The sequence below is a fragment of the Anoplophora glabripennis genome, unplaced genomic scaffold (assembly GCF_000390285.2).
Source record: "Anoplophora glabripennis isolate ALB-LARVAE unplaced genomic scaffold, Agla_2.0 scaffold56, whole genome shotgun sequence".
NCBI lineage: Eukaryota > Metazoa > Arthropoda > Insecta > Coleoptera > Cerambycidae > Anoplophora > Anoplophora glabripennis.
The window spans coordinates 909,867-919,996 of record NW_019416232.1 but is presented as its reverse complement, the minus strand read 5'-3'; the positions used below and the strand labels follow the sequence as shown (position 1 = coordinate 919,996).

The 10,130-nt window shown below is 29.8% G+C and overlaps 1 protein-coding gene across 3 annotated transcripts in view; it reads left to right on the top strand.

Annotated features, from left to right (window-relative positions):
• The window catches only part of LOC108903650, a 28,772-nt gene that overhangs the window by 3,277 nt on the left and 15,365 nt on the right, over positions 1–10,130 (top strand). For 2 of the 3 annotated variants that reach the window (XM_023455428.1, XM_018705890.2), the window contains exon 1: positions 8,630–8,767. The exons of the other annotated variant lie outside the window; for it this stretch is intronic. The gene's annotated coding sequence lies outside the window, so the exon portion shown is untranslated. Of the gene's footprint in view, positions 1–8,629; positions 8,768–10,130 lie in introns of those variants that run through there. 3 annotated transcript variants of the gene reach the window in all.

Sequence of the window (10,130 nt, the reverse complement as noted above, 5' to 3'; positions counted from 1 at the left end):
TTTTTTTTACCAAAATTAGAATACCCTCGGAGCAATTAAAATATTTTTTAAAAATTATTCAAAAAAACTACTTATTTTGACTTTTTTCATCAATTATTGCTATTTTGCAACATCGGTAATAAATTTAAATATTTTTAACTTGCAGTGTATTGTGCAAAATTCAATACTAAAACTTTTTTTCATCTTTAATATTCTTCCAAATGCATAGGTTCCAAGATATAAGTAAAAAACTCAGACAAAATAGGTATTTTTTAAATTTTTTTAACCATTTTTCCAATTTTGAAAATGTTCCGGACTTCGCCCAGATCTAGGGATCTGCACCTTTATTATGTGAGTTGTACGGAAGGTAATCCAGAAAAAAATTGCTTGCCCCCTCTCACATCCAACTCAAACCAGATCCGCCCTGGTCTAAAGTTAGTTTTCAACTAACAATATCGTGAGAAACAACTACTCTGCGGACTCCATAACCCATCCAACATTGAATTACAACCGCAAATTCATCCGCTTGACAAGTTAGTATGACCACCAACAACGGAGCGCGTTAATCGCAGCGCATTCACACTTGGGAACTGCGGTATGCATTATCACTCCACATAATTCCACATAAACGAAAATTTAATTCTTTTAAATAATATAAACTGTGAAACAGTACGTAACAAGTAATCTAATAGAAAACAGTAAGTAATAAATAAATAATAATAAATGAAATAAAAAAATCACGTGATTTTTACAACACATGACATACTTGAAATCTTGTGGTTAATCTTTGAGTACTAGTACCAGGACACACCCTTTCACGATGTTTAAAATTTCCGGTTCTAAGTTTCTCCACTCTTTGTATTTGTACCCGTCCAACATTAGCGTATTGGCGTTCAAAGTTTCCATAATCTATTAAATGTTGTTTCACCATTTTCTTATCCGGTACTTATAGGTCGGAACAATCCATTTGATATCTTCTTCTTGCAACAGCATCGTTTTCTCCTGACAAGAAGTAGATTCTAATCATATCAACTCTTTCTGGATTCGTATACATGCTTTTTCATATCTCACAAAAATCTGGAAACGAAAACACAAAAATACACTGTACCGTCACTAAACACTGAAATAAAGCAATGTTTTGTGTGCCATTTGGCATTGAGTAGTATTGATATTTAACCTATGACATACATTGTAGGTTAATCTAACCTATACTTAAGTATTATGCTGATGCAGACTAATTGGGGAAAACAATTTTGAAATAACTGTTATGCCATATTGATTAAGTATATTGTTATTTCCTTGTACTCATTTATTCGTCCAGTTCATATTTTAAAAGACATCTAAAATAGTGTGAGAGAAAAACTAATTTTCAATAAGAATAGACGAAACTAAATGTATCCTCGTCATTTTGCACGTAAAACTTCAACTATGATAATTTTTGTTGGGACATTGGTCATCTTATGAGTAAGATTAAAAGTTAACGAATGAAAATTTAATAATATATCAGTGAGTATGAGGGCGATTACCAGACATTAACAACGAACAAAAATCGTTAAGGTTAGTTTATTGGAACAAAGAACTTGGCAAACGAATTTCAAACATTTTTATTCTTAATAACAATAGAAGGTTTTTTGCTGTTTCTTAAGTAAATGTTAAAATTACAGGTCGAATTCATAAATTTGAAAACAAGGTAATTGATAGCTTACCTAGACAAGAAAATCAATAATCCTCCAATCCTTGATCTAGGTAGATATTGTGTTACTATATTTTATATAGGTAGACTGTCAAAAAAAGGTATGTATTTTTTGATCAAGTTTGTGCTGTTTTTTTGCAAAATCTATTGCATCGCATGCATTTATTTTCAGTAATTAAAGGTATTTTTTATTGTTAAATTTAACTATTGAAAATTAAAACGTTCATTCATTCATTTTGATAATGAAGCATGGGATTAATATCATTTCTGTTCTACCTAAACTGTTTAAGCAATCTTTGGAAACATAAATAAATTAAATAAACAAATAAAATATTCACCAATTTGCTATTTTTAGATATGATAATTCTTGTGAGATATTCTTGAATAAAACTCCACAAAGTACGCTTAACTAACAGAGAAGGACGAAGGGAGAGAACAACACAGGTTTGCAGGGAAATACTCCCTGGGCATTTATGAACTGTTATGAAGAAAATAGTAATAACAAATTAACAAATAAAACAAATACAAAAATTGTGAGTCAATTATTATGTACAATTTTCTATTGTTCATAATTATAATGAAATGGAACACCCATTATAATTTAAAAATACTATTTAATTTAGTACTGATCATTAAAAGCAGTATCTTAGTAAACATCTTGTTTGTTTATTTAATTTGTTTCTGTTCTATATGTTAATTACTTCTTTTAAAAAGAATAGAAATTCATAACTGAATATTATTTCACGAAATTTGGAACAATCCATACTGATGGGATGCAATATCCAGTGGTGCAACTTGACTTTAAATAAAAAAATCACTAACCAATTTTAGTCTAATTTGACAATGAAAAAATAATAATTGAGGCTGATTCATGTTACAACCAAATTTCCTAAAAAAATTGAAGAGTTCAAACAATTTCAACTTTTTTACTGATTTTGTTGATTTTTGCCAGAACTAACACATAATTAATAGGTATGTTGTGTGTCAACATGAAAATTAAGAAGTATTCTAAAGACTGTCGAGTTTAATACTATTCAAATTACAACATACAATAATTTAAATTTAAAAATTAGTTAAAACGAAACGTAAGGATGTACTGTAATATTAGAGTAATTTATGGACGCAGATAATATACAAAACGAAAGCAGAGAATTAAATGGCAAATATTCTCAGAATTTGCCTGCAATACTTCGTTCTTTTAGGAAAAGCAAAATTTGGTACGAACACCATTTTTGCCCAAAATATATTCATATTTGTTCTAACATGAACTTTAATAACTGAAAATATTTCAAACGTTGTGCCCTAATAAAGTTTTTTAAACTCTATCTAACAAAAACAGAACTAAATAGATCAATAAATACTTTACAAAGGTTTCCAACTAAAATCGGTCGCAATGTATAAAAATAATCAAATAACAGGCATATCATGATAATAATGAATTTTATATTTTTTTTATAATTTTGAGTTGTTGTCTTAATGAATACAAAATAAATAGGTATATTAAATTTCTTATAACGGATACTTCAAATTGGAAAATAAGTTGAACCAGATACTCCTCTTCATTCTTATTAGGATTCCAATGACGCATTGTTATTTTCCGTGCACGTTTACGGGGAGAAATTCTTAGTAAACAAAATGAAACTAAACCTAAATCTAAATTGCAATTTATTATTTACTACCCATATGATTTTACAGAAAGTTCACTGTTGTGTAAGCTCTTTAAAAACTGAACTAACTGATCTGCCTATACGAGGTGTTTCAGATGAAAAAAAATAATACTTTTCTTTTAGGAACTACAGAAAGTTAAATTTCCGTGTTGTGTAAATTTTTTCTTATAAAAAAATACATGAATTTTTAATGTTCTGAATAAAATAATATAATAAATTCGAGAAATATATTAGAAGTGGTTTAGAATCAATATTTATATTGTAGTATAACAACCCCGGGTTCGATCGGAAAAAATAGAATAAACGTAGTTGTGGCCAAAAATATGTGATCGTCATAAGGAATACCTACGTTGTATACATCTATTTTTAATTGACCGGAAGGCTACTAACTTTGAAGAAGGGAAGTATGGTTTAATTTTATAAAACAAAAGCAGAGTAAATACACCTAACTTTATTATTTACGTACAACATGTGACAAATAGAATGAACAACAAAAACATTAACAACCATTTAACATAAAATGAGAGTGCCAGGCTCACCGAGAGCTCCTGCGGGGAAAGAGCATGGCAGAGAAACCCACGATCGTTGCTCTAACTACCCAAATATAAATACAAAACAACCGCTAACAAAAGGCATAAATTATGATCCTTTGCTAATGATAATTAACGCCCGACTCATTTAAGGTGTCACTAAATGTCACCTCCCTCGAATTAGACATACACACTTCCAAGTAAAGAGGTTTGTTTGTTAGTGCTCCGGCAGGGCCGGAAGGTACTGGAGTCCCATACGGGAGGCAATCCAGCTATGAGTTGAGATTTCGGAAGATCTGTTTTAGCAATTCTTTTTTTTTGTATTTAATTATTCTATTTACAGATTCATTCCTCACGGGCGAAAATGTTAGTAAATTCAACAAGGCTGTTAAATATATGCGTATGACATAAAGTGAGCACAAGAAATGCTTTATTATTTGTTTTTCGAACAACGTAATCATGATAAAATAAGTTAAATGTGAAACAAAGGAGTTGTTATTCCAATATCCGGGCAGTCACGACAATATATACATATTTTAACATGTAATAAATAATGGGCAATCGTTAATAATAATTGTAACAATTTTACCTTAGAAAAATATATGCCCTTCAGCATAAAGCAATGATGGCAAAACATACAAAGAATTATTATCATGAACAATTAACAACAAAATACTTAGAGAATGCCTGCTAAATACGGGTTAAACACTTTGATTTTTCACCATTTTGCCACACTGCCCGCCGATCGTCTTACTCCCGTCTCCACACTGTTATCACTTCAACTATCTAGGCTTCCTTTCAGAATTCCCCACCTAAGCGTTTGTTTTTGCGCTTCCTTCTGCCAACTGTCAACATTACGTTTTCATTATTATACAACACCCATGTAACAGGTGACGTCGAAGTTGATACGATAAGTATGGTTTTGCACAATATTTACGGTACAAATTTGATGGCAATCTTTAATGTTGCGAAATATTTTATAAAATAATATCAAAGTAGGGGTAAGGTCATTTTTAAATTTGGTAAATATACATACAATTTTAAATGTAATGTACCTACTTGAGGCATATAAGGTCCACTTAACTTAAATATGTAATAAATAGTATATTTTGTTGTTTACAAAGACAATATCATGTTTCTATAAAGTGTACTAATTTGAGTGATCACAAAAGTTAAACAAATAGAACAAGAGACAATCCTTTTAAAAACATTTGACTTTTAGAAAACTCTTTCTCTGGACCTTTGAACCAAAGTGGTATAATAAGACCCCCTGTAAACTTTCAGTTTTTCGCAACTTATCTTCACAATGACTCCTTAAAAACATCCTTAAATTAGAAAAAAAAATACCTACCTATAAAACTTTTATTACACATTTCCCTTAATAATCAACATGGGCCTTTCAACCCTTGGGGAGGTAGAAATGCTACCTACTCAAAAAGCAAACTAGGTAAATGAAACTTGTTTTAAAAACATGAAAAATTCTCTTTCGATAATAAAAAAAATAAATTGGACTACTTTTTCTTTGATTAAAAAAAAAATAAATCCTAATTCGTTTTTTTTATAAAAAACAATAAATGAGACTTCTCTATTTATGACTAAAACTAAATTAGACTTCTCCTAACTAAACTAATCGCATGTGTGGGTAAAGAGTATCATCGAATTATTATATTATTTTTAAATGTTTTAATACCTACCTCGTGGGCCTTATTTGCCTCAGATACCTTATGTATAATTCTTTGTAATATAATTTTTTGATGTAGGTATTATATGAAAATGGCATTTTGCCTAGACATATATGTTTTTTTATCTCTGAGAAGTAGTAATTCTTCAGGAAAGAAGTGTGCCACTTACCATTTAAATTCCAAATTTCAGCTCAAAGATTTGCTGTAATTGACATTAATTGTTAAGACCCTCTAAAATCACCTTGAACATTTTAAATGTTAGAAAATGGTTGATTATATGAATTTCTTAAATAGCATAGTATAGTACCTATTATTATTGAGTTCTAAATAAAAAAATCATCCACTATATTTCTGATCATTTCTATTGAACGACATCTTGTACATGTTGGTCAACTTAAAACTACAAATACATCCAGTGTTTCTTATGCTGCAAACAAGGTATATTTTAGGTCATAAATTTTTTAGAGGTTCCTACTGGACATTGGGGAGAGAACATTGGAGTCCTTAGGCATTTTATTTCTGAATAAAAGAGATACTTTTGTTACAATTTGTTAAACTGATTCGTTTCTAGAAAAAGCAGAAAAATTCAATTTTCGTTCCTAACCCATCATTCTAGTCTCCAAAAAGGATGAGCCAAATTCTATTATCTACAGGGTGCCCCGGTACTTGATACAAAACAATCGAATAATGTAGATGAGTTCAAAATAATATCAGTTCTTCAAATAATTTTTTTTCATACGGGCCTTCGTTAACAAGTTACGGGCCCTCAAAAGTGAAAATTAAAAAGATATTTTTATTTGCAGTCTCTAAACCATTAATTTCAGCATGATGCAAATTTGGTGATCGATAACACATGCGTACTGCTTGTTTTTGATGCTGTAAGTAAAACTTCATTATGCCCAGAATGCCAAGGGCGGACTATGCCCAATGGTTGACAACCCAGAATTTTTGCACATATGACGATCGCAATCTGCCTGCATAAAAAATAAGTTCCCTGAAGAATTTACCAACGATAATAATCCCTTGGTTCAACTCGGTAAAATCAACAGTTTAGAAAATATTTGTGATTTTATGTCACAGTCCACACCGAGAGGCGCCTTCACCATTTTTTTGTTTTTAATTTTTAATTGGACATAATTACTGTGTTAGAACCGTACATATTTTTAAATAAGGGTATAGAAAATCTTACTGTCTGCTAATGTAATTTTCCCAAACAAAATTTGTTAAAGTTAAAAAAAAAATAATTTAAAAGAAAGAAAACTGTCAAAATACATTTTCAATATGAGCACTTTCCACCTCCACACACTTCTTAAGTCTACTAATGTTATTTGTTTGTACACGAAAAAGCATTTCTGGGGTATGTATAATATTATCACAATGGAAATTAATTCTTTGTACCAATTCATCCCTTGTCAGTATTGGAGTTGCGTACACTAAACTTCCCGACGGAAGAAGTCCATTGGGTTAAAGTATGGAAAACGTGGTGGCCATGAAATTGAGCCACCTCTTCCAATCCATTTATTACTAAACACAATGGATAAATAATTTCGTACATCAATATTGAAACGGGGAGGTGCCCCATCGTGCATGAACCAAACGTTTCTTGAGGTGTCTAATAGAACATCGTCTAATAGTAGCTGCAAATTATTTTGCAAAAACTCCAAATGTCGATGTCTATTCAGACGTTCCTCAAATACGTATGGATCTATTTAATTATTACCCTTTTTCGCGTACGAACAAATAACATTCGTAGTCTTAGGATGTAGGTGGAAGGTATTGAGGTACTTTGATAATTATCTTTCTTTTAAATTATTTTTGTAACTTTTTTAATTTATTTCTGTTTTGCTTTTTTATTTTGTGTAATGTGTAAAGTGTGTTTGTCAAATTTTCTTAATGAAAATTACATTAGCAGACAGTAAGATTTTCTCGGCCCTTATTTTAAAAATATGTATGCTTCCAACATAGTAATTAAAAACAAAAAATGGTGGAGGCGCAGCTCGATGTACACTGTGACAAAATCACAAATATTTCCTAAACTGTTAATTTTACCGAGTTGAACCAAGAGGGTATTATCGTTGGCAAATTCTTCAGGAAATTTATTTTTGTTATCGCAGTTTGCGATCGTCATCTATGCAAAAATTTTGAGTTGTTAACCATTGGGCATAGTCTGTCCCTGGCGTTCTGGGCATAATGAAGTTTCACTTACAGCATCAAAAACAAGCTGTACGCATGCGTTATCGATCACCAAATTTGCATCATGCTGAAGTTATTCGTTTAGAGACCGTAAATAAAAATATCTTTTTAATTTTTACTTTTGAGGGCCCGTAACTTGTTAACGAAGGCGCGTATGAAAAAAATGTATATGAGGAACTAATATTATTTTGACCCCATCTATCTGTACTCGACATTTTTGTATCAAGTACCGGGACACCCTGTATATGCAAATACTTCCCTTGACAAGTTCATATAATTCATTGTGATTCATGTTTATAAGATCAATTTGTAATAGTTATTTATTATCAATTTTAATTACCTTTTGTACCTATAGTTTTGAGATTTATGTAACATATCTACCACCTCACAATTAGGTAGATGATACAATTTTTTTATTTACTTTTCTTGCTGTTTCTCTTGATAAGAATTTTTGTATTTTAAGTGTTTTCTCTCTTTATTACAGTGAATAGCATCTAACTTTATTTAGAGATCACATTTTCTGTTTTCAATTGAATTTTATTTCTACACTTTTCGAGTTTTGTTTGATACCTTAGATTTTTATATTTCATTAACTATATTTGCATTACCTATATTCTAATATTGTATAATACTAACGTATTGTATAATATTACTACTCTCTTAGTGTATTGTTGAAAGAAATGAATATTTGTTCAACCATGTAGAATTATAAGATTGAGTAATATCTGGCATTTCCTTTGGAGCCTCGCTAATAAACTTTACAACATAGACAGAGTAAGACTAACAAAAATCACGTCTACGCGTACGCCAAAGAAGGAGGCTAGATTGGATTGGAAAGAGAGTTTCTTCTTGATTATGTCATGCGTTCCGTTTAATGGTTAAAGCACTGCCGTTCACAAGTGTTTGGTCACCGCGGTATGATAACATACAAAACATTGTAGTGATACCTGTTCATTATCTCACTAGTTTCTTGAAAATGGTGGACTAATACTGAGGTGAACATTATACTTGATATATACACTTGTAAGTACTTAGTATTTTTTCAATATTACTCTTTTGATTAGATGTAATAATCATTTACAGCGTAATAATTTTACTTTCAGTAGGAATTTAGAAATAAGGTTAAGTGAAATTAATAGAACGGAAATAACATTTAAGTATTTCAATTTGAATTCGCGCAATGTTAAACTTTTATTAAATCTGTAAATATGTTTCAATTCAGAAATGTTTTATAATAATATTTCAATTCATAAAAAAAGGGTAAGATGTTTTTGTTGTTATATATTTTAGTCATCAATTTTTAAGTCTGACAATTTAAATTTATTTTGTACTTTTCTTATGAATAAATAGGTAAATACAAACCTAATTTATGTACTGTCGTGTATTTTTAATATATTAAAACTGTTTCAAGAAAGTTGTAGTTGATACTTAGATATTTGATATTGAAGTCTGAGTCTGAGTACATCTAGGTATTTCTTCATAAACATGTGAATATGTAGTAAATTGTATATAAATGTGTTAAATAAGTAAGTGATTGGAAGTATAAAGTCTTTAAGTACACTTAAATTAAAAAAACATTTATAAGTAAATTTTAATAAAATATAGGTACCTACTACCTACTACTTTCTTTTAAATATGTTTATGCCGCCTTAAATATCAGTACATACATGACACTAGGACCACCACGTTCCATACTTTTATCTATAAAAATTTCTACTTATTTTTCTTCATATTTAGCAGTTAAAAAACGAAAGCAAGCAAAATCTTAGTACCTATAACCTTAATAAAATACATATACAAAATGTATATTTACAAAGTTATAGTCAGAAACGGCTGAAATATAGAAGTTGTTCAAGGATTTCGGTATTTAATTGTAAAAAGGGAGTAGTTTGTTTCCGTAGCATAGAAATTTTTTTGGCAGAATCCAAAGCACTGACAGAAATATGTCTTTATAGCCTTAATAAAAATAATATAAAATACAGGGTCAAATATAGGGTGATTCACGGAAATAGTATTACTAGAACCTAAGGACTTTTTTGAAACACTCAGTACGAACAGAATTACATAACCTCAGACTATTGTTTAAGTAAATAATAAAAATAGACAGTAAATAAATAAAACAAATAAAAAATCTGAGAACCCCTAAAGCTTTTGACATTAAAAAGCAAACAGATTAATATTAAATATTATAAAAAAGTCTAACAGAAAGGTGTTAAAATTAACCAAACATACAACATTGACTGTTTTCGAGAAAAAATGTATCTTAATCTTAATGTTTTTAAGAAATTTCAAGAAACAGTAAAAATGTACCTACTTTATGGTAAAGCAGCAGAATTTTAACATGAAGCAAAATGTTAGAGAATCATTATATCGGATATTGTAAGTT